This window comes from Paroedura picta, chromosome 8, assembly GCF_049243985.1.
Source record: "Paroedura picta isolate Pp20150507F chromosome 8, Ppicta_v3.0, whole genome shotgun sequence".
In the NCBI taxonomy this organism is placed as follows: domain Eukaryota; kingdom Metazoa; phylum Chordata; class Lepidosauria; order Squamata; family Gekkonidae; genus Paroedura; species Paroedura picta.
Window position 1 is genome coordinate 55,456,986 of NC_135376.1, and position 25,662 is coordinate 55,482,647.

The following is a 25,662-nucleotide window of genomic DNA, read 5'->3' on the forward strand; positions in this document are numbered from 1 at the left end:
TGGACCTATATGAACAATATGGACAGGTGATGTCTGTGGGGATTAACTAAAGGATAGAGAAATCTTCCCATTTTCTTTTTGAAGAAGTACTTTCTACTGCCAGAAAAACATGGTAGATAATAGTGACTTGATTCTTGCTTGGCATCTCTGAAAAGAACTGTTTTATGTTGCTCTTCTCTCTCTGTCTTTCCCACAGACATGCCTACTTCCTCCAAGCTCTCATGGATACTTAGCAGAGGGATGAGGGTGCTGACTCGCAGCAGGTAGCAACCACGGATGAAACACTATCTAAACTATTGACCAAATAGAGGAACAATCAGCTAGCATCTGCAGCAATATAGTTGTTCATTTTCGGAAGCCTGAAAATATAATACTAGGCCTACCTATTCCAACTCGTCTGATATTTTCTACACTGTTTCCTTTTTTAATGAAAACAATATAATATAATATGGATCAGTCAAAATGTTGAGTATTCTTTCTTTCCCCCTGACAGGTGCCCAGCAGTTACATCCAGTTAGCTGTATTGCAGCCAGGAGCTATTTTCCTTTCACTGTGATGTAAAACAACAAACATCCCTCTTCATTATCTTTTCTGCACTGCCAGTTCAAGAGTGGTAGTACTTACTCAATCATTACTTGTACAAAGACTGTATTTCAACTGCAAGGTGTTTCAAGGCAACAACTTTTTATAGTCAGAATGACACAGGTATTTATTGCAGGAAATCCCTTGCAAGAAATATCTGGCTATTACAGACAGCAATAAAGTCAATGTTTTGCCTTCAGCATAATTCTTCCTAGGAATGATCAGCAAATGTCTAAGCAACAGAAACATTAAAACACTTGCTAAGTGGCAAGAGTTTCCCAGTGGCGGTGATGTTTATGATAGCATTTGAGTTAAGACAGCACAGACAAAAGATTTATGTATGATGGCTCAGAATGAATAGTGCAAGGGAAAGACTGGCCATTATGTGTCACTGGAAACGGAATTCTATGATATAGAATTTATTTTAGCAAGGACTTTAAAAACTTGCAGTTGACTATTGATTTGACCTAATGGCTGAGATATGATCGTTGTTTACACAGCTAGCTCCCCCCCCCCTCCATTCTTGTCTTGGTGAATAATGCTCCTGAAACTGAAGTATGGAGTTCCAGATTTTGGAGATTAGCAAAAAGCACATGATTATAGTGAAACTCTCAACATAAGAGCAACCATGCTGGATCAGGCTGATGGTTCATTGAGGCCAGAATCTGTTTCAAACAAGCTCAATCCCCCAAGCTTGATCCAGTCATTTATCAGACAGACCCTGGATGACTTTGTGTTCCTCTTGCAAATTGCTTTTCTGTCTGAAATGCAGTTTAAGGTAGGGTTGCCAGACCCTTTCAGTGGAGGCAGAGGTTCTCTGCTGCCAGGTCCCACACCTCTCCACCAATCAGCTGGTTGGCAAGAGGACTTAACAGGGAGAAGGAAGCCAGCAACACTTCATTGCCAGCAACATGATATGTGCCCTTCCAGGGCACATAGGAACTGATGGCATCATGTCAGTAATATCCAGGCAATGTTCTGGCATGTGTGCAAAGGCTTCTCCTTTGTAGAAGCCATTTTCACCATTTTGCCCAAATACCAGAGTGTCACCAGGACAGCACACCGGCCCATTATGCACGGCCGCCGAAACGGCGATTTCGGGTCACGTGGAAAACGCGGAGGGGGAAGACGCGACGCATACCGGTTATGCACGGGGCGGGGCGCGACGGCGGCAAAACCCAGAGTAACCGATTATGCACGCGCCGATCCGGGCGCCGCTTCTGGTTGCGCCCCGCTCACCCGGAAGCTGCGCTTTCTTCCGCGTTTCACTGACGCGGCTTTTTCGGCGGCATGCACCGAAGCTGCAGCCGGTTGCAGCCGGCTCCATGCGTTATCCGTGATTTTAGTCGCCGCCATTCCACCCCGAATGTGCGCTAAAACCCCCGTGCATAATGGGTCACCATGGTGACATCATTTTCAGTGTATGCCAGAAGTGATGTAGATACATTGTCTGCTATGTTGCCTGGGCCCCCCTCTTGCTCTTGATACCCCATCCCATGCTGGTTGCCAGGAAATAAGGCACCCACCACAAGACTAGAAGAAGAAGAAGAGTTGGTTCTTATATGCCGCTTTTCCCTACCCGAAGGAGGCTCAAAGCGGCTTACAGTCGCCTTCCCATTCCTCTCCCCACAACAGACACCCTGTGGGGTGGGTGAGGCTGAGAGAGCGCTGATATCACTGCCTGGTCAGAACAGTTTTATCAGTGCCGTGGTGAGCCCAAGGTCACCCAGCCGGTTGCATGTGGGGGAGCGCAGAATCGAACCTGGCATGCCAGATTAGAAGTCCGCACTCCTAACCACTACACCAAACTGGCCTAACCACTACACCAAACTACAGGGAATTGCTTAAACAATGCAATGAGGAGAAAATGCAGATATGCAATTAAGAATACAGAAGGAAGCCTACATTTTGTCCAATATTTCTGCCTTTTACCACAATACAGTGAGCATTAGAACATTATTTTGTTGTCTTTTACAACATTCTGTACAATTCCATGTCATAGTAGGATACTAGTCCTTGTATTTTTTAAGCATTTGGGATGCTTAGGGGAGAGTGAGGGGATTCCAAGAAATATCTTAGCTCCTTATTTTGTTGTCTCTTTAAACACTATACCTGTTTGTTTTTTTTATTTGTGAAATCTACATGGTAGCATTCGATCAACATATCGGCTCATCTTTAAAAGTGAAAAGCAGTTGCCTTATCATTTGGAGTGGTTCTGTCTGGGAGTCCAGCACATCATTAAGCCAATTTCATTGTTATTTATGCTCTTCAGTGTCGCAGCACAGCAACATATGCCTCTTTAAGAAGACAGGGTCATGGCCCTGAGGTGCTTACAATCCAAAAGAGACACAAATCTTACTTGTTTTTCACTCCAGTCCCTTGTATGTAGGTGTGTTTGGGTCTGTGTATTAACTAACCTTCATTTTAAATGAGGGTCTTTCCCACCCCCCATTTCAACCTTGAAAGTCTTTGATGTTTCACTGAAGCTTCTTGCCAAACACAATCTCATTCCCACAGATGCCCAACTCATCAGCACCTTTATAATTATCTTAGCAGAGTGGCATAAAGTCATTACTCAGAGTGTAGGAAATGCAATAATTACACCACACACTCCATGACATATTTGTACTGCTGTTTGGTAATATTCTTACATGGCAGACAAATAAACAGACAGATGCACGGCAGATGATCAGGTGCCATCCTGCTAAAGCCTCGGAACTAGAGGCTAATTGCCTGGATGGAGTAAAAGTAGACAGATTAGAATCTAATTTCAAGTGTCCTCATTTGCAAATACATTCAAACACTTTTACATCGTCTATGCGAATAAGTTTAGCTAGATTCAAGTCCGGTAAGCACCTTAGAAATCAACACTTTTGGGGGGGATGAACTTTCAAGAGTCAAAGCTCCTTGTGTCAGATGCCAAGGCAAATAAAGCTGACAAGCAAAAAGGTCTGTAAGTGGACATTCCTGCAAGAACCAAGAGACATTGCTCGGCTTGTCTACACAAAACTCATAGGATTTGTCTGTACTGTGGACTTTGACTGATTTAAGAGTCCTTCCCTTGCCAGAGGGATCCGTTGTTTCAGAGAGGGGGTGGAGAGGGCTAAATTCTAAGACAGAATTCTCATTACCCCAACAAATGAAAGATCAGGATTCTGGGGTGTTAAATTGGAGTGAAACTGGTAGAAGTTTCTAGCTAGACTCACAGTTGATTTGTGCTCCAGTCCCTGATTTATTGAAGCAGATGAGATTTGCATCTTGCTTTCTGATGGATGGTAACAGCAGCTAGAGATGCTGATAGCACGGAAGCGACTATGCCCTCTGGGCTTGGATGGAAGGGGTTTCACTTTTCTCTCATTGTTCCATGAATACTGCTATCTACTAGCTAGAACAACAGAAAGGAAACATTTTTGCACTTAGTGCTGGTCAGGTAAGAAAGCCTCAGCAAATCTGAAATGAATTCCTGTGGCTGTCGATATTTGTTTGCAGGTAAGAGAGTCTGCCATGAAGAATACTGGGAAGAGGGCTGTGTTAATTAACTGCCTTGAGAGTCTGTCTGAAGGTGAAGTAAAATCGATTAAATGAAAAATTAAGTTAATTTTTTTTGTCTTGATCTTGAATACCCTGATTCAGGGGCTTTCAAAGATCACATTTAATCCAGTTATGGGATTTATTTATGCATGCATTCAGATTTTCCTTTTTCCTAAATTGATTTTGTAAAGTTTTGCTTTCATGTGTATTTCTGTCACCATGTAGATTCTTTGATGATATCCCAGGGTATACCAAATATTTCAGTGGGATCACAAAGGAAGTACTGAAAATAGCTAAAGGTTCTGTCTACTTCTAAACAATTATTTTGGAAGTCTAAAAAGTAAACAAAGTTTGTCATCTACCATAGTATTCTGTCAATGATGACCAAGAACCTGAAGGACACATGGCAAAGTGATATTTGCTGTGAATGCCCTGAAGGTAAGTGAAATTTTGTTAATGTTGTATAGATATTTTGTTTACTCTGTGGTCACTGCCGACAGTCTTAAGGTAAGGAAGACTTTAGGAAAAAGGCACTGAGCATCCCATCACCAATGTCCTGTTCCTCTTATCTGAGCCTCTATTCTGATTTCTAGGATGTTTCATCTAAAGATGATCGGACTTTTCCCTAGTATCTCAGCCCTCTCATAGTCTTTTGCAGCCATTATCCACATGTAGATCTTGGCTCAGAAAATCTGCATAGCCCAGGGCAGGTAATTGGTCATTGTATGTAAGTATGTGTTTCAAAAAAAAATTAATGAGACAGCCTTTTTGGCATTTGGCTGTACTTAAAGGAATTCCCACCTGAACAAACTGCCCTCTGACACCACAGAGTACTCATATATTCAAGGCAAATAGCCAAACATTTTTTTGGCAAACTGGTCAAGAACTTGGATTCTTTCTTGGGTTGTCCCACGGATTGTAGCTGGTGCCTACTGACCCACAAAATGAAATACGGCACAGGTACAGCTGTAGCATTCTTTTAAAGAATAAAACTCTTAGCTCTCCTGTAAAGGAAGGTTAAAGAAGCTGGGCAATGCATAAGAAGGAAAACTTGTGATGAAGTCCCTGTCATCTTGGAGCACTTAAAATAGTTTGTTGCCGCATAATGGACAAAGTCAGCCCAATCTGCAAGCACTCGACTATGCACACCGAGCTTCTGTGCCTGAGGCTGCACTGTTCATTCCCTGCATCCATACAGGAAAGCTCACACAGAACTGTTTCTTCCATTGAAATGAATGGGAAGGGCATTAGAGTAAAGAAAAAAAATTCAACATAGGCTTTGTGGCTTCTTCTCCTGCAAGTAATTTCTGGATTAGTGTTGGTGTTTCAGGTGCAGTTCTTTTGCAATACTGCAAGCATTCTTGGCATACAGTAAATTTATGGGTTCTATTTTGCACCCACAAATCACAGCCTCCAAAACACCCAAGCCATCACCCAAGCTGACATTAATTGGTACCCCTATTGGCAGCTCCTACTAGCCAGAGAGGCTGAGGATTTTGATGGCCATTGAAAATGAATTATTCCCTTCTGCCCCTGGAGCAGTCTCTCTGGGGGTGCACTGGACAAGACAGCCTGGGTGGAGCATTGAACAGAAAAGGTATAGTGTTTAGACTGGCTTTGTACTTGTTATGTTAGGCAAAGTCCCAGTTCCTAACACAGGAAAATCCACAATAATAATGTAAAAGATATAATGATCAGCCATGGAGAAGTCCTTAAAAGCTAGAATGAACATGATGCCTTTGATTTCTGTGCTTAAAACATCTAAGTATTTAAGCATGCAATATTTGGGTAGGATTCAAGCTCCGTAGCAATTTCTTAATTCAAAAGCTCATTTATGAACTTGACAAAGTTCTGGAAGTGGATTGCCATTTCCCCCAAAAAACAAAGCTATTTGAGCATTAACCAATTCAATATTAATTCTGTATTCACAATGATACCCCTGAAATTAATGCAGAAGTTCATGGGCATTTGGCTTTTTGCCTGATGGCAAAGCGAACATAAACAGAGTTGAATTCCAAACTAAAAAACCCTTAAGTATTCTGTTAAGAATCAAGCTGATTGTACTTTAGAGTCTTACTCCTCTCTGCCTGCCTGCCAGTCAAGTGAATCTCAAGCACACTCTACAGTACAGCAAACACTGAAAGCATGTTTTTGGGAAGAACACTTGGAATTAATATGCACATGGGGCAGGGAAGCTAAGTGGCTCTTTATGGGATGCTTTATGAGATACTCAGTGGAGTGCTTTAACAGGAACCGGTTGTTGTGGAGAGTATTGTCTTGTTTTTGGACATATGCAAATATTTTTATGCTGATTCATAAATAGATGACTCAATTTGAACTACTGTCAGAGAAGAGAATACTAGGAAATCCCAAGGAAACAGCAGCAGCTAGTTTGTGACTCTGTTCCTTTAAAAAAGGAGTTGGAAGCACAGCTCTGCTTCTTGCTTCCCAGTAGTTCCCTCTGAACAATAAAAACGGGGCCATAACAGTGTGATACATTTGCCCATGGCAATCCTGTCATAGACCTAATTAGACATTCAGGTGGCAAAGTTTGCACACAGCAATTTTGCCACCTCCTTTTTCTACGGAGGTGTTTGTGAAGTGGAGGTGGTAATGTCACTATGCGCCCGACAATACCAATTCCAAAATAAATACGTGATTCAGTCCACATTTACTCTCTCCCACGGCATCCATAAACATAACAGCAGACACAAAATAAATGTAACAGGCTTAAGCAGTAGTTGATTTCCTGCATCAGCCAGGGTCAGAGGGAAACTTTGCACCAGTATGACCAATCAACAGCAGTGCTACAGCACATGCTAAGTGTGCAGAAAATACCAGGCTCAATCCCTGGCTTCTCTTGTTAGAAGGGTCTCAGCAGGCTGCAGGAAAGAAAGCAGCTCAAGGCAGGAGAGACTTTGCCAGTCACAATGGATGACATCGAGCTGGATTCAATGGTCCAATTCAGTGTATGAACTTCAGTTGGAGCCAACTGTGGCTTCTTATAGAACTCTGTCTCCTTAGCATTATTCCTGTTCTCATGGCATAGTCAATACAGGTATATCTTGCCAAGGTTCCTTTAATATACAAATGAAAACAGGGAGCCATCTAAGTGCATTTTCAATTAACACATTCAGCTGTGCATTTGATTAGCAGGAGGACATTCTGTGCTGGAACAAGATGTGACACACCAATGTTGTGTATAAACAAGGCCACAGGTTCATTACCTCCCCATGGGAGGGCTGGTGCAGAATGGGAGAGGGAGCCTGACCTAGCAGTCAGCGGGCTGCACCACAATCCCACAGAGTCCAGAGGTGCCCAGCTGGGAATAGTGCAGGTCCCCTTGCCTACTGAAGTCTGCCACTAAACGAAGAGACCCCTGCAGGGGAGCCAATGGGCACCAACCTCATTTGACTGTTCCCAGGCTGCTTGGCAAAACAAGCCCCTGGCCTCTCAGCTGGATAGGCCATGCTCGTATACACGCCACCCCTTAGGGAGGCCCCGAACCCCAGGGAGTCTAGTCTCATACCAGACACCCAGTCAACAGGCTGCAAACCTGCAGCTGTGACAAAATATTGCTGAAAAACATCCACCTCAACTTTGAACAAAGCTGTATACACATCAACATAGGGAGGGTGGGAGGGAAGCTGCTCCCACAGTGAAGAGGGTGGAACCCATGCATGTGGCGTCTTATCTAAGCGCTACGGGTCCTGCTTTGCCTCTAATGCTGTGCATGCTGTGTTCCTGCAGCCTGCACATGTAGTGGGCTTCTGGACCAGTCCTGTCTTCCTTCCAGCTAGCCCTCTACTGCGTCAATGATTGGCTGGGGTAATTCCTGGCTGCGTTTTAAACTGAAAGTAATGTGAAAATTACTAAACATTTTTATAAGGAAAAATCAAGCTCCTGCTGTACAGAGGTTGTATTGCATTCACTGTAGCTTGTGACTAGGGCTCTTATGTTGCCATTTATCTATGCCTTCACTGTGTCCAGGTTAGATTACAGTATCACCATATATTGTGGGTAATCTATACGAAATGTTCAAACTGGCTCAGAACGCAGCAGCCAGACAACTGGGAATGTCATATCAATAACATTTTGCTGGCCTTCCAAAGCATCTTGTGCATTTTCTGGCACTGTTCCACATGTTGGTTTGGACCGCTGCTCTTAAGCACTAGCCCAAACTAGATCTCAAGAGAGCAGCGAGAGTCCAGATTAGGGAGCTGGGTTTGATTCCCCATTCCTCCTCCACATGTAGCCAGCTGAGTGACCTTGGTCAGTCACAGTTCTCTCAGTCTCATCTACCTCACAGGGAGTCTGTTGTGGGGAGATGAAGGGTAGGCAATTGTAAGCTGCTTTGAGACTCTTTCGGGATGTAAAAAGTGGGGTACAAAAAACAGCTCTTCTTCCCTCTCTTAAAAGAAATGGGTGAAGTTTTTGACCGATGACCTGAGAAACTGCTGCCAGTCACAGTAGACCCAGGGTGGGCAATATGGCCCTCCAGATGTCCATGGATATCTGGAGGGCCACAGTTTGCCCACTCCTGCAGTAGACAATACTATCCCATACTGATCAATGGTCTGATATGGTATAAGACAACCTCATATGTTCAACTACTACATTGCTATCCTTGTATTCTATTTATTCTTGCCTTGTTTTACATTTGCATATAAATTACCTTGGAGACCACTGGTAGAAAGGCATAGTATAAATCTCCCTCCCTCCCAACTCACTAAATAAATAAATGCAAGCTTATTTGGCCAGGTTTGGAATCAACAGGTGTAAGTAGATGATGTCATGTATACCAGAATGGGGCTTAGCCAAGTCTCTGTCCTTGAAGGGAAGCAACTGTCCTTAGGGGGGTGGTTTGGTCCCCACTACTCATTATAGTTACTTACAGGATTTTTTAAATGTATGAAATGACATCATTTTACATGTATTACTCTAGTTCCCATTAGATTTTCTAATGCTAGCCACTTATGTGTTACCACTGTCTATCTCTGCATCTGCTTTATGTCCCAAACAATTTATTTTCATCTCCACTCTCAAAAGCAGGACATGCTCTAATTGCCTGGCTATAATATATGTAAAATATTGTACAACTGGGGCTCATTAGTAAAAACATAGATGCTGTTTAGTAATCCATAAGGTGATGCTGGTTAATGAACATTGCAAATGATTCCACTAACTACCTGAAGATTAATAATAGATAGATCTCCCGCAACAAACAAGTCTCACATCCCAGGAGAGAAGTGGAGAAAGCGGATCCTAATTAGGATTATGGCACACAGAGCATTTAGAGTTACCGTTCTTGCCACTAAAACAGTCCTGTTCTCTATCCAGTCTTGTGTTTGGGGCCTGATTTAATTTGGATCGAACAAAATGTATCTATATCTGAAGTCATGTTGCTATTTGCAAACATTTTTCCTATTTAAACATGGCTTTTTTTTTTAATGTTTAGATCTATTGAGGTGAAAATTCCTTCCCCACCCCTTCATTTGTCTGTTTTTCTCAGGAATTATTCACAAGAAGCTGGGCTCCACCACTCCTGAATTTTCTCTGGACTCATAATAGAAGGGCTTGTACAGTAAAGATGGCTGGTGCAAATTCATTTTGACATTGGTTCCCCAGCACCATGAATATTCTTTTAGCCCATTTTGCTAAATATTTCCATCCTAAAGATGAACAAGTGATGACACAGGCCGGCTAGCCTAGTTTGATATAATTCCCTGTATTCCGATAACACAGTATTTGTGAGGTTTGCAACTGCGCTGTGTCAAATTAATACGGAGCCAAATGGGTCTTATGCTGGAGCATTACTTTGAAAAGATCTGATTATTTGTTAGACCTAATGTCTATTGCTGATAAGACTGTAACCCTGTCCACCTGAATTCTACCTCTGGAGTCTGCAGGATGTTAAACACATCCTCCTAAAATTTCAGGTAGTTAAAATGGGATCAACTTACTGAAGTATTTGGTAGGATTGAACTTGGAGGTATACAGCTACTGAGTCAAGGTTGGACCCTTCAGTCTAAGCAATCAGTTTATTGTGAGTATAGTGGGTTTACTTTGCCCAGCCTAGGCCTTGATCTCTGCCCTTTGACCTTTGCCTTCCTTTTGCCCTGGATGACCTTGCAACTTTTGACTACATTTCTCCCTAGCCTTGAGCAGCTCCAAAGATCCTAACTTCTGGCCTTGGCCCTGACTTGGATTCTGCCTTGCCTTGCAGACTTTGCTGATCTCTGGCTCTGGCCTCTACCTTGACTTTGGACTTTTGTCTCCTGCCCAGCCAACACAATTGCTGCTAACCAGTTCTGGGTTCTGAAAAGTAGCAGTGTTCACTTGGAATGTAATTAACAGAATCTGATCCAAAAATGCTCAGATCATTAACCTTGGAAGGGTAACTAATCTGAATAAAATCACATACAGCAGTTGAAAGAAGCTCAGACATCATTGGTTTGTTGATGGAAATATGTTGTTTCATCCTCTGGAATGGAGATGCTTTCTTTTTCCTACCTGAAATTTAAAAAGAAATATTATTTAAATGGCTAATGCATCCCTGTGAGTTTCAATCCAATGGATTGGTTGAGAGGAAGGGAAAGTGACAAACAAATGGAGTTCCCATTGGAGCCAATCGAAATGAACACATCATTGATTAACTAACTGAAATGCAGGCCTTTACAATATTAAACAAACTTTACAAACAAAGTGCCCAAAGGAACTCGAGAATAATGTCCACTTTATTTATGATCAGACTACAGGTTATTTTCTTGCAGAGGCAAACAATAGCAATAAAGGGGAGGGACAAGGACACTGACAGTCAGGAATTAAGGGGAAACAAGTCTCAATGTATCAAAAAAATGAAACTATTATGCAGTTTAATTGAAGTCTTTACTGTTAATTCTAACAAACCAATAATTATAACAAATTTAAGAATGTAAATGCTGGATTGTAACCTTCAATGCTAAGACTTGATTGCCAGTGATTATAAGAAAAAATTCTTATGGTCATTATAACCATCATTTAGAACTTCTCCTACCGTGACTGTGGATGCCTCGTAAAAGCATCTAGCAGCAATACATGGCTTGCACCCAGCAGGCGTTGCCATTTTATGTGCCACTTCATTGTCAATATTGTTTCTACATGACATAATTTGCTAAAAGGATACTAGTGATTATAACTGCTTGTTAGAGTTAATAGTAAAGACTGTAATTAAACTGCATAGTAATTTCATTTTGGGGGGACACTGGGACTAGTTCTTACTTCTTTCCCACTTTTCTTACAGGGAAAGAAAAGTGGGCGACATCATTGGTAGTTCTTTGGTATTTGTGTCACTGCTGTTTGAGACTGAATCATATGAATGACTTTCTTTTTATATGGGTTGGTGTGAACCACCAGTTCTTTTGTAGTCTGAGAAACTTGACAGGCTGAAGGAAGTGATTAGGCACAGTGAATGATATCTTTCCACTTTGTAGCTATCTCTATGACTTTATCCAAGGTGACAGTCTCTATTAGGGATGGACACAAACTGGAAATTCCAGTTTGGTTTGAGGTGTTCCTGAACTGAAGCATCAAAACCAAAAGCCCTGAAACAAACTCAGCAGTTTGGGCTGGTCCATTTGCTTCCCTCCATTTGGAAAAGGGAAGCATTTAAACCTTCCATTCTGCTTCCCCCTTATAAACAGAGGGAAACAAAATGGACCACAAATGGGAACATGTGCCCTGTTGTAAGGCTGAATTGGCTGCAAACCATTTAAATCTAACAGTTGATGGGTGGATCCATCAAACTATTAGATTTAAATGGCTGCCAGCCATTTCAGCAATCCAGTTTTCTCCCTCCTGTTTGGTGTTCCCATCTGCTGTTAGGCTGAAATATCCATTTCAGTGGTACCATTTGCTTCCCTCCATTTTGAAGGGGAGGGGAAAGGGAGGAATATAAACCTAGCAGCCAACAGGCAGACATCCCTGCTCAGCTGTTATGTTTAAATGGCCTGAACCCCAAACCCAACTGGATGAAAGTTCTGAGAAATGTCCGGGAAGGTGTCAAACCAGCCAAATTCATGAGACATGTAAGGTTGTGAACCAGTTAGTGCCCATCCTTAGTCTCTATGGTGTCACTGGACTTCTGTTTTATACTTCTTTTTAACCCTATGTGCCTGAAAAACTGCCATCCAGACTATCTATTAACAAATCTATTGTGTAAAGAAGGAAATTGCTTGTTAATGCTGTTGTTTCCCATGCTGAGTTCTATAGAACACAGTTACTCCAATCCAAGACAGAGTGAAGTATGCTCAGCTCAGTTCGCTGGATTGTGGCCAGTGGATCTTTCAGCATTCTGCACTGCTACAGGACATTATAGATGCTGTCATTACAGACATCACAGCATCAGCATACCCATTAAGCAAATCCATGTTGTTCTGGTAATCATCAATCATCAATCACGCAAAGACGAATCAGCATGCATTCAGTACTGAAAAAGTATTTCGTAGAAATATACTTCATAGAGCAAAGCCCTAGAAGAATTATTATTATTTGAACAGACAAAGCTTCCCAATGAATTAATGGCAATAATGATCAAGAATTGCTACATGCTTACATTAATTATATCTGTTTAAAAATAGGCTGATGATGTAACCTGGCAGAGTTGACACATTCACCTAATGAGAAGAGATTACCAGCATGTCTTCATTAGACAACAATGTGTCAAGCAGATACTTACACCACATTAACCCTTAAATGATATGCGAAAGATTACATTCACTTCTGAGTGATAGATGGCTTTCTAAATGTGTTTATAGATTTGCAATCTCAAATCAGTCCCTCACACATCCATTCACTATCCCACGATTAAACATATGGAATGCCATTTCCCTTTTGTGATGACATTACTTCAGCACCTGCAGTTAAGCAAGCTGTACGTCTCTTCACAAGCACCACTTAACTCTGTGCCTACAAAAGGTAAATTTTCAATCTGAATAAATTATGCACATTAAGAAATAACGTCCCTGAACCGAAACCCTGTTTGCGTAAAGAATCAAACCAAGCCTCCTCTATTTGCATAAAGAAATGTATGCAAAATAGTCTCTGCTATTTCTAATGGAGAGACAAGATGGGATTGGAAGTACAGAGCACTGAAGCCACATTCTCAGTCATTCTTGGCTTCTGAGGCTTACAAGAAAACTCTGTCCCTATTTACACATTTGGTTCACCATCCTTACAAACACAAGCAAGCTAAAATTGGACGGCATAATTGGGGACCAGAGAGTTCATTCTGTCACTTTGAATGTACCCATCCTTGACTGTGGGGGCATTATGTGCCAAAACATTGTAACCACTTTATGGTGACCCTAGCAAGGAGCTTTCCAGGCAAATGCAGAGGTCATTTGCTGTTGCCTTCCTCTGCTGAGTTTTCCTTGGAGATCTCTCTTTCAGGTCCCAACCCTGCTTAGCTTCCAAGATGTGATGAGGTCAGCCTATATTTGAGATTGAAGACTCTTGTCCCCATTGAGTTAAATGAAAGTTTACATTGGCTATCATTCCTGTGAGAGAAAAACTCTGATACTCAAGTGCTATATAGACCTTTTTTACTAACACTATTTTCGAGAGGAGCTATATTCCACTGCTTGCACCTATGTATATTTGTGAGGCTAGACCATACCTAAGAACTATATTGTAATAATATGGATTTAATAATATCTTTTCCCAGAGTGGACTTGTGAGGAAATTGACATTGATTTGCTGAATATTCACTGGCTATTGGGACAAATATCTGCTATATTTTTACATGCTCATTGACCACTGTTATTTTTTAAATAATGTTTTAAAGTATCTGTTTTAGATGATACATGTCCCTGTCATTGTTGAGATATGCTTTTATTTATTTATTTTTACAGATCCTTTCTGGTGAAGCAATAGGCAAAACACATGGGGATTATCAAACTGAATCAATTATCTCCCCCATACTTATTGTATAAAATCACTATATTAAAAAAGGTCATAAACTGTTGTGCTAAAGACATTGTCCCATAAGGTAGTGGCTCTTAGGTGAACAGAGAGCATAAGAAACCAACTGGGAACTCATGATACTGGTGAGGGAGGATAATCCACCTTCCACTGCTCCCCCGTTTTATCTCACTTTGCTTCCCTTTCTCCACTTTCACCCCACTCTATTTCCCACTTTCTCATCCACCCTTCCTTGCTTTTTCTTCTCCCCCTCTCACCACTTTCTCCTCTCTTTCCCTGCTGCTATTTTTGCCCAAACCCATAGTCATGCTGAAGTTGCCTTAGGCAAGGCTCCTCTATTGTTTGTCTTCAGCATTTGGTACTTAGAGGGATATTGTCTTTGGGCATGGAAGTGTTTATCTATTTATCAGATTTATAGGCTGCCCTTCCTTCATGCATTTCCTAATCTGCTTTTAATGCCATGTAAATAAGTCACCCCCATCCCATCTAGTGGCTATTATCTTCTGTAATCATCTTTGTGATGTTAATCACTCAGCATTTTTCTTCTTTCCTCATCCCTTCCATGTCACCATTCCGATCTAAGACACACAACTGCAAGATCACCTCACTCCCAAGTGTTTCCTCATCATGTACACAGTGTTAATGAACCATATTCTACAATGGCTCAACAGAGGTTTCTTCCCATGAGATATGGAAGTCTCATACCAGAAAAATCAGCTGCTGGGAGAAGTTCTTTACAAATTATGGCCAACCAATTAAAGATATTACATATTACAGGCAAGGTAAGACTTAGGGGACTCTGAATCCTCTGTCAGTGGGGGCCAAATTTATTCCAAAGAACTCAGTTAACAGAAGGAGTGAGACAGTTATAATACTCATCATACAGAGGAAATCAGTAGTACAGAAGAGCAAAGCAGAGGGATCACCCAAGATCCTGTTTGGGGCACTAATCTGTTGGGGTAGTTTTATCTTTCTATGTTGGTTCAACAGATCTGGGGCCTTTCCATTTATTTTTAACTGAGTATGCCAAAGAATTTCTTCAGTATCAGACTTTCTGCACACATTGCATGTCTTGCGCTGCTCCCAATGTGGTCTTGTGATGCAATTTGAAAGGAACTTGCTGACTATGCTGCCTTGCTGGGCTGCACACTAGTTGCCAGCTAATTACACCCTTGGCTGGGAAGCTGAGACCAAATCGAGAGACAAGCTCCAAGTCCGTTCCAAGGGGGTCTAAAGCTGAGGGAGACAATTCACCAAAGAGGGCAGGGCGGGGAGCAGAGTCAAAGCCAGGATGGGATCATTTGCCAGAGAGAATGCAAAAGCCATACCGGGTCGAGTAGTAGTAGTAGAAGAAGAATTGATTCTTATAGGCTGCTTGTCTCTACTCGAACGAGTCTCAAAGCAGTTTACAATTGCCTTCCCTTTCCTCTCCCCACAACAGACACTCTGTGAAGTGGGTGAGGCTGAGAGAGCCCTGATATCACTGCTCAGTCAGAACAGCTTTAACAGCACTGTGGCGAGCTCAAGGTCACCCAGCTGGCTGCATGTGAGGGAGTGCAGAATCGAACCCGGCTTTCCAGATTAGAAATCCAGAATAGAAGTCCGCATTCCTAACCACTGCACCAAACTGGCTCTCCTAGCTAAGGAGGAGAGGTGAAAGCCGGACTGCAGTCAAGAGACAGGAATGGAATCAAGGAACAAGCTGAGATCAGGAGCCAGGAATCAACTGAGTAGAGCTTTGCTGTAGGCAGATGACCAGGGAATGCATGTGTTGCACCCACAGGGAAACCTGCCTCAAGCCTCTCCTAAAGTACACCAAGGCTGAGTGGAGTAGCCTTCAACCAAAGCTCTTGCAGCTGGGCCTAGTCTTCTTCTGAGGAAGGAGCCTTAGCTGGACCCCATTGGGAATGAGGTGCTAACCGCCAAGCTAATCTTGAAAGCTATCAGATTTCCATGCCATCCCCATTGCTATTGCTCCAGCAAGTACTCTCTGGCAAGTACTTTCCAGTGAGATGTGGCCTTCCCTCTGGGTCTTGAGGTTGCTGGCAGATAATACTGTGTGGGAGCCTGACTGGGACCGGACTGCTCATATTCTGGGGCATCAGGCTAGCCCTGATCCCCAACATGATCCTCATTGGCATGGGCAGTGCTCTTGGGTCTACTACCACCTCTAGAGTGCCCTCCGGGGGTCAGCCGGGGTACAGTGACACTGACACTCTGAACAGATCTGGGGCTGGCCAGTATCTGGGGAGAGACTTCCTGAGAATTCTTTGTATGATGCCCCAAGAATCATGGTAGAAGACAGGCAGTATATAAATGCTACAAAACCGACATGTTATGTTTGAAGCATCTACAATGTGGCAACTGACTTGTGTTTATCTGTTGTGGGAAAATCTGGAAGTCATCATCAATATATTCAGGTGATGCTCTGCTAGTCCAAAGACACATCCCTAGTAAATTGAGATGCAATAAAAATGTGCCTCTTATTATAGATGTTATTTTATTTATAGCATGTGTTTCCTTCTTTTGAGGTGGCCATGGAAGTCCTGCAAGCTGGAGAAGAATGTGCATTTCCTGGTCTTTTAAAAAACCTTTGTGACCTCCTTCTTGTTCATTATTTCCCACTGTTGCAATGCTCAGAGCACTCAGGAGCAGAATTGGCATTAGGATTTTCATTTTTAAAACATATGTTTCATGGGACAATAATGGAATAGCTTGACATTTTGCAGTGCTGATGGTGGGGCTGAAGCAACACTAGAGGAGGTATCTCAAGGCAAAGAGGAAGAGCAAAAACTAAGAGTCATTCAATTTAAACATGATGGTTCATGCTGATGTTGACCAGTTATTTTGTTTCATGTTAATGAAATTTGCACCAAGTGTTTTTCAGCCCCCCCCCCCCAGTACATTTGTACCTACTGGCCAGGATGATGGCAAGCGACGGAATTTCTTATGAGAAATGGGATTAGAAGTGTTTAAGTGTTTGCTTTGATATCTTTACAAGTGAGGGACCAGCAAAGGCTTGCAGGAAGCATCTCATTTCTCCCTGCCCATGATTTCCTTTTCCCCTTCCCTGAAAACCACATAGGCTCTTCCCTTTTCCTGCCTCGTTCTCTCCTTCCCAGCCACTGGCCAACCTACATTAATCTGTCCCTCTGTCTTCACCATTCCCCTCCTTCCCTCCCCCTAGTAGCCTCTAGTGCAATGGCAGCCACTGGCTCAAAATAATAAATAAACTTTATTTTTTACCCTGCCCTTCCTGTGAGGCTCAGTCAATAAAATACAATCATGAATAACATAAAAATCACATGTTAAGTTAAAAACATTTTACAGGTATTGGTCTATGGAGAGTAGTGCTCTAATAGTGCAGTGGGGAGCCTGCAAGGACTTGTGGGGGCATTTCACTTTCCCCTGCATCCACTTCCTGTCAGTATTTCCTGAGAATATATAACTGGCGCAAAGTCACCCAGTGAACTTCCATATCAGAATGGGGATTCCAGCCTGAGTCTCCTGAGATTACAGTCTGGCTTTTGTGGAGTAAGCCGCCTTAGTGTGTCCTTCAAGTTGCCTGGTGGGTTCTTCCAGTCCTGGCCCCATTGAGTTCTTCCTCAAAGACCAAAACAGCCCAGGAAAGGGTCCTGCACACTGCCTTTTACTCAATGAAAGAACCAAGCTTGAAGGCAATAGTATAGTTGTGGCTGCCTAGCTACCTAGCTGTGGTTGCTATTCATACAGGTGCTGATTTTATTGCAGGGGTGTTTGAACACTTTAAAATACTTCCGTTTTTTTCTTCAAACCTGGGACTTTTCTCAGGTTTATAGAAATATATGTTTTGTCTACTCATGGCTTCAGGCTCTGGATTTCAGCATTGCCAGATTTGACTATGCTGAGAATTACATATATATTGATAAATAAAAGAGCAGTAGTCTTGATGCTTTAAAAATGCTGAATAGCCTAGGAAGATTTTTTATATATACTGCTGAAGGTCAGTCCTTTTCGAGTACCTGTAGCTATGCTTCTGGAGAGTGGACAAGCAAACCCTGCCCTTGTCTCCCTTGTCTCTGCAGAAGGGGAGGCAGGACACAGACACATAAAAACAGCATATGGTACAAAGTTGGATGTGGGTAAAAAATTCTCTCCCTCTTCCATAATGCCAGAACCGGGAGACATCCAATGAAATCTTTGGGGAGTAGAGTCAGGACACAGAAAAGGAAGGGCTTCACACCACACGCACAAGCACACATGCAACAACAACTTGATTCTTATAGCCTGCCTTTCCCAGTTGGTTCAGGGTGGGTCTTGAAGTTATGGAATTCGTTATCACAAAGGTAGTCTGGCTGTGACTTTTGATGGCTTTAAAGGAGGTTTAAACAAAGTCTTGAAAGAGAAGTCCATCATTAGCTACTGGCCAGATCTAGCAGTTTCTCCTAAGTATTTCTTTCTACCTTTCAGAATTCTGTTTTTTCAGTACAGAGCTAAGGGAGTGGCTGAGCCTCCAGTGGCACAACTTTTTAATTTTAAACAGATTCTGTGTTCAGAGGCAGTGTTACTGTAGGGCAACAGTAGAGGAGACTTTTGAGTCTGTGCATTACTTGTGGAAATTCACTGGTTGGCAACAGTGTGAAGGAGGATATTGGATGAGACGGATGTTTTCTCTAATCCAGGAGGGCTCTTATATACTTATGCTTCTTGTAATGAAGAGAGGTAGGGGAAAAATGAAGAGAGGGGGAAAGCAAGGAATATAGGCAAGAGAAAAGTTCAGAAGACATCCATGCCATCAGTCAAAACACATTAAAAGTTCACAAAACTAAATCTTTAATTGTAAATCAATTGTAAATTAATTGTAAATCAAGTCTTGTGTGAATAGTATTTCCCTTCAGAGCCAGGCCTAGCTGAACACTCAGGCAGAAGCACCTTTTAAATTAAACATCCTGGGATGGCTATTCAGACATGGCCAATAAACAGGGAAAGGACATACATTACTGCAGTTTCCAGGCTGCAAAATAATATGAAAAAAGTGAAACAACCTTATGAACAAGAACAAGGAGGTGGGGAAATTAAATACATTTCAATATATTACCCATGGGCTATAAAGTATTAGACAAATACCCTTGCAGCATTAAGCTCTTTTTCTACTGAACATGAATGTAAAGAATCAGGCAGGTATTGACAAAATCAGAATTTGTCATGTCTCTTCTCCCTAATTACATTGGTGACAGCCGAAGACAAAGAATATACATGAGATGGGAGCAAGGTGTTAAATCATAATAACATGTGTTCTCACTTATGCCCCATTCTTATATGTGATACAGGAAAAAAATCCCACTAATTAAGGTTAGTTTGTCAGTCTGATTGGTAATTACTAGAGCAAGCCTCCTCACCTTATGGCCTCTACAGTAAAAGGTCAAAAATAATGGTGTTGTCCTTTGGAGATTAATGATGCCTGGATAGGAAAGGCAAAATAAAACATGGTGACTTACATTTTGAAGTTTCTCTCTCTACTCTATATAATGTTTCTTAGATTCTGATTCCATTAACCAAATATGCTGCTCTGTCTTTAATCCCTCTGTCCGCTGTTGATTTCGACAAAGTGTGACTGCTTTAGAGGCCGATGGAAAGTTTCTCTGGATATATCATTCAAAAATATTAGATATTGTTAAATGATATATTAGTAGAGAAGATGGTCCCCCCATTTTGGATAATTCAAGGATTTTGTGGATAATCTGTTGAATATCCTGGCATGCTGAAGATTTCCAAGGCAATGCATGCCTAGTTCAAAGAATCCTTTTATATGACTCTGTACTTTCTGTGGATCCAACAAGAAATAGGCATTTAAAGCAATGGCTTTGAAAAACTAGTGACACATAGCAGGCCTATTAATAGGCCACTAGAGTAACAATACCGATTCAGGTGGGTAACGGGGCTGGTGTGAAGCAGCAGAACAAAGTTTGAGTCCAGTGGTGCCTTTAAGATAAAGTGTGCACACCCACAAATGCTCTTACCCTTGAATGAAACTTTGTTGAGATTAACAGTATAGTTGTGTGTTGGACATGTGTATTTTAAATAATATTGGTTTATTCAGCCTTGCGTTGGATTTCTGCCAAAAGTATATAAATCCACAGATTACATTTTGTAAATTAAGATATTAACAAACTATTACTCTTCAGATTGTTAATCTAGAAGGTGATTATTTTATGACTCATGTTCAAACAAGTAATTTCTTCACCACTTTGATTTTTGGACTGGTGGCAGAAAATAACAAAACTGATAGAGCCAGAGTGGTGGCCTCTAATTTGGAGAACTAGGTTAATTCCCCACTCCTTCACATTCAAACAGCTGGATGACCTTGGGCCAGTCACAGTTCTTTAGCAGAGCAATTCTCTTAGAGCTCTCTCAGCTCTACCTACCTACTTCACAGGGGGTGTGTTGTGGAGAAAGGAAGGGAAAAGTGTTTGTTAGCCACTTTGGAACTCCTTTGGGTATTGAAAAGTGAGGCTAAGAAACACAGCTCTTTTCTTTACAAAGGCAGTATGTAGTGGCTGAATTTGCAAGGCTCAGATTCAAAACTCCAATCAGCCATGCCATCCTAAGAAGAGTTATCCCCTTCTAAGTCCATCAAGGGTTGTTGTGAGGGTAAAATAGAGGAGGGAAGAAGTCTGCTCTGGGTTTCTTAGAGAAAAGATGGAATAAGAATGTGATACAGAACTAAATGTTTGAATTGTTGTACCAAGTCCTTTGCTGAGGTCAGCCACACACAGAGAGAATCACTATTGAATAGTTTGCAGAGAACCACAAGCTTCCCAAAACACTGCTTATGAATGGAAAACTAAAGTAGTACCATGTAAATTTCACAACAGCATGGCACATAGTGACTCCTAATTTTGGAAGTCAATTTCACTGATTCCAAGAGTACTTGTTTCCCTGAATTTAGCTTGCTAGCAAGGATAGCAGAGTCATCCCAAACCCACTTTCATGGAAGTACCTGCTATCATTATTACTGCAACTGTGATATTATTCCACCAGAGGAGTCCAGCGGGCAGATTTCATTTCCATCCAGGATTAGAGCCATATTAACCGGACTGGTAACATAGTACAGTTCTCTTTTAAAAGAGCAGAATACTGAATACACAATGCAATATACAATGGGCATGAATGCAAAGAACAATGAGAAGGGAAATGACTTCTTGGGCTAATCCACAAATGTTCACAAAGGAGTTCACATGAGTGCAGTGATTTCTTGGGAAGATTCTATAGCATGTCTTGGTGGAAGGAGCTGTGCAAGGTTTGTGCAAGCAGAAAACCATTTCTGCATTGAGTGCTGTTTTTCTTCTGCAATGAGGATAGAGCCAAACATAGAAGACCCTTTCAACATAGGAAAAGGCACCTTTGGGTTCAATCCCTTGAGCTTAAAGCCTCATTCATTAACCCAGTGGGGAGTGTGCCAGTCCCAAATGCCCTTTGACCGTCATGCTTGATGCCACTTGATAGTTAATTAATAACCGGTAAGCATAGCTAGTACAGGTTATCCTACCAGATTTCACTTGGCTCGATTTTCTTATTAAAAAAACATTATGCTCAGCGCTGGAAGAATTTTCTAGTTCGCATTCAATTTGCTGGATTAAAAAAAGCATAAAACAAGGATTTGAAGCAAAAAACTGGTGGCTTGCTGTCCATCTCCTGGCATTTGAGAGAAGTCGTATTGTCAGATTTGCCAATCGGGATTGCATTGTGCCTTGAGACAGTGCCTGCATTTTGCCTGTGCTGCACCTGGCACAACATGGTAGTGCTTCCAGTTGCCATTTCCATACAGTACTATACAAAACACAAGAAACGTGGAAGAATGGACATTCTGGGAAATGTAGCCATAGAGTCTTCAGACACAATGCAAAGAAGACCCCTTACTTATTGCTCACTGATCAAATGTGGTTGTATTAAGCCCAAAGGCAGTTTTTCTGTATGTATGCCTTTCTTCCTCCCCTTCCTTTTCCTTTGATCATTTTGTGCAGTGTTACAAAAAAGGGACAAAATACACCCACATTTCTGTGTTAAAGGGTAAGTGTCTGATACAGTTCCTTCTCTGAAGGAAGGTTTGACCTAGGGACTGAGATATTTCATGTTCTGGATGGGGCACCACTCCCCCAAAGGAACAGATTCATATCTTGGGGGTGCTGTTGGATAAACATATGGTAGCAGTGACAAAGGGTGACAAAAGCTGGTGAGCCAACTGCAGCTCTTCCTGGGGTGGAAAAGATCTTGTCACTGTGGTACATGTTCTAGGAACAGCTAGATTAGATCAGTGCAATGTGCTCTGTGGGGCTGTCCTTAAAGTGTGTTAAGAGGCTATGGTTGTGACAGAAGGCTGTAGCCAAAATGTTGACTGGATTGGGTTGTAGGGACTGTATCCTGCCAGTCTTGTTCCATCTACAAGATGGGATCCCCTTTTGTTCCTGAGCCCAATTAAAATGCAGGAATTGACCTTTAAAAACCATACACAGTTTAAGGTTGGCATACCCTAAGGACCACCTACTCCCATATAAACCTCCCTGTTCACTTTCGTCAGCTCTGAAGGTCTTGCTTCAGATGCCTCCACTATTTGATGCTATATGGGTGGCAATCCAAGAAAGGGCCTTCTTGGTTGTCATTTTGAAACTTCACAGTTCCTTCCCTGAGAGATTTCTCTCCCACTATCTCTCTCTTAGAATCATAGAGTTGGAAGGGGCCATACTGGCCCATCTAATCCAGCCCCCTGCTCAGTGCAGGATCAGCCTAACACAGGATAACTATCTGTCCAGCTGCTGCTTGGAGACTGCCAGTGTGGGGGAACTCACCACCTCCTTAGGCAGCCAATTGCACTTGTTGTCTTCTGACAGTCAGTTAAGGCCTGTTTTATTTTATTTGGCATAGCCCCCAGTAACTGCTATTGGCCCTCCTCCCTGGCTGTTGTTGGTACATGTGTTTATATGTTTTATTAAGTTGTTTAAATATGTTACTTATATTTTCAATGCCGTTTGAGTGCCTTGATGTTTTGAACGTTGAATCATTTTGATGTTTACCGCCATGGGGAGCTGTTTGGGTGGAAAGGTGGCATAGACTCTGTATCAATTGAAGACAAGAAGTAAAATAAGACTCAGTGCATTTCTGTACCTTATTTGTGGTGTTTACTGCCATTTTCAAGTATTTATTTTATTTCCCATTTTGCAGAGATTGGCACAAAAGAAGAAATAACAACTGGATGCACTTAATGTTTCTCAGCTGAAACCAGTTACTTCCCTGCATTTTTCATGGAGAAACCTGTTAAATGTTATGTACGAATTATTCCAAATGTGACATATTTGCATGAGAGGCAAACAATGACACTGATGGTCAGGGAAAGGAAAAAAAAACAGTGAAATTGCCACTGAGGAAGAGAAGAAAACTCTGGTGACTGTGGGTAGAGTGCCTTGAAAGAGTATGGAGCAACATATGAATAGAGCCATGAAGTTATTCTGATGCAGGCTCTTTCAGGGGAAAAAATGGTATAACAAGATTTTTAAAGGTTTCCATTCCATGTACACTGTTCAAACACATTAAGTTTCACTGATCTTGGTGGGATTTATATGAGGACACATATTGAGGACTGGTCTATAAATCTGGCATAAAGTGTTACAGAAAAACAGAGCTGTGTTTCCAAGCATCTTTAATATAAGACAATGACTTCATTGGCTCACCTGTAATAGCCATTCCACATGGTCCATGAGAGTTTTTCATGTGAATGCATATCTTGGCATTCAAACAGCCATCTTTTTTGGGTTATCTATCATACATTTATGTGGAAAAGATAGCATTTCATCAACAGATGTTTTATGTATACATAAAACAATATCTGCATATGTGCAGATGGCTCTTCATAGCCAGTTTGCTGCATTGGTTAAGAGCGGTGGCCTCTAATTTGGAGAACCGGGTTTGATTCCCCACTCACTCCACATGCAGCCACCTGGTTAACCTTGGTCCAGTCATAGTTCTCTCAGAGCTCTCTCAACTTCACCTACCACAAAGGGTGTCCTGTTGTGGGGAGAGGAAGAAAAGGCAATTATAAGCTGCTTTGAGACTCCTTAGGATAGTAAAAAGTGGGTTGCACCCCCCAGCTCTTCTTTTCTTTTGTAGGTGTCTCTAGTTGCTCCGTTCAAGTCAGCTGTTCTAGTTATCTGTATCTGATCACTCTGCAATCTATAAAGAACTACTATCAACTCATCAAATACAGATCATGATACAACACCTATAGTGCAATGCTGAGAACAAAACTAAGATTGAATAATTTTTTAGCAATTTCCAAACAGTCTTTGATTATGTCTTTGTTTCTCCCTTTCAGATTTTCTCGGTGTCTGAAGGAGGACAAATATATATGATATATTTCTATAACTTAAGACCCCCCCCTTAACTCTAATGAGAACTGGCTTTCAATATGAAATGATTAGAGGTTCCTTAATTTTCTAATGTGTTTCAAATGTGACATTATGAATTTAATCATATCTATTACATTTTCCCACCCTCGTGGAATTAAAAAAAACAACACCTATACAGCTATTACTTTTGGATAGAAATAATTTGTGTGAATTATTATTTCCCCATAATGAAAAAAAAACATATAAGTTATGCTGCCAAACATCTGTGGCTCTGAGTACCAAGACACCATTTATTAGCTGCAGGAAAAAAATGGTTATGGCACAAACCTTTATTCTTTTGTAAGCTGGCACACAAAGCAGTTGTACATCAGTTTTCTGTGCCAATAGGTACCAACTGGATTATTCATTAAATACTCCCCTGAGATTCTACATCGATTTGGGACATACTAGTGAAATATCATTAGCAAGTGACTTACTTGTGGATGTATGACACTGTGGCACCGACTAGCACATTTCTTTAGGCATTTGCTGTCACAATAATACCAGTAAAATCCTACTTAAAATCATTCAACAACACATAGCACCAACCATCTTTGGCAGGGGGGAATTACCAGATATTCAAGCCAGCTTTTGAAAGGGGTTTAGGACTTGTGACCACAAAGCAAATCTTTGCTGGATTTAGGAGGTCACAGGAATACCAGAAGGATATTTATATCTGCTTTATTGACTACAAGAAGGCTTTTAACTATATGGATCACATAAAATTGTGGAAAGCCCTAAAAAATTTAGGGGTCCCATGCATTTAATCAATTTGATGCCATCGTTCTGTACAAACTAAGAAGCCACTGTACATAGACCATTTGGTGACACTGACTGGTTCAAAATAGAGAAAGGAGTGCACTGAGGTTGTATTCTTTCCCCCTTCCTTTTTAACCTGTATGCTGAGCTCATTATGAAAGAGATTGAATTTGAAGAATCAAACATTGGAATTAAGATTGGAAGAAGGAATATAAATAATCTTTGGTATGTTGATGACATTATACTCCTATCAGAAACAAATGAAGGTGTAGAACAGCTGATTACAAAATCAGATAAGAAAGCAAAAAGTTCAGGCTCTTCTTAAACATTACAAAGACAAAAATAATGACCAATTCAAAGACAGGCATGTAACATTATTGATTGATGGTGAAGAGATTAAGTGAGTTCAAGA

At 41.5% G+C, this 25,662-nt stretch overlaps 1 long non-coding RNA gene across 1 annotated transcript; it reads left to right on the forward strand.

The window, feature by feature from the left end:
* Positions 1–3,709: 3,709 nt before the first annotated feature.
* Positions 3,710–17,312, forward strand: LOC143842642 (uncharacterized). Its single transcript, XR_013233246.1, has 4 exons — positions 3,710–4,012; positions 4,339–4,551; positions 14,657–14,855; positions 16,605–17,312. It is a non-coding gene; the product is annotated as an uncharacterized LOC143842642 (long non-coding RNA).
* The last annotated feature ends 8,350 nt before the right edge of the window (positions 17,313–25,662 follow it).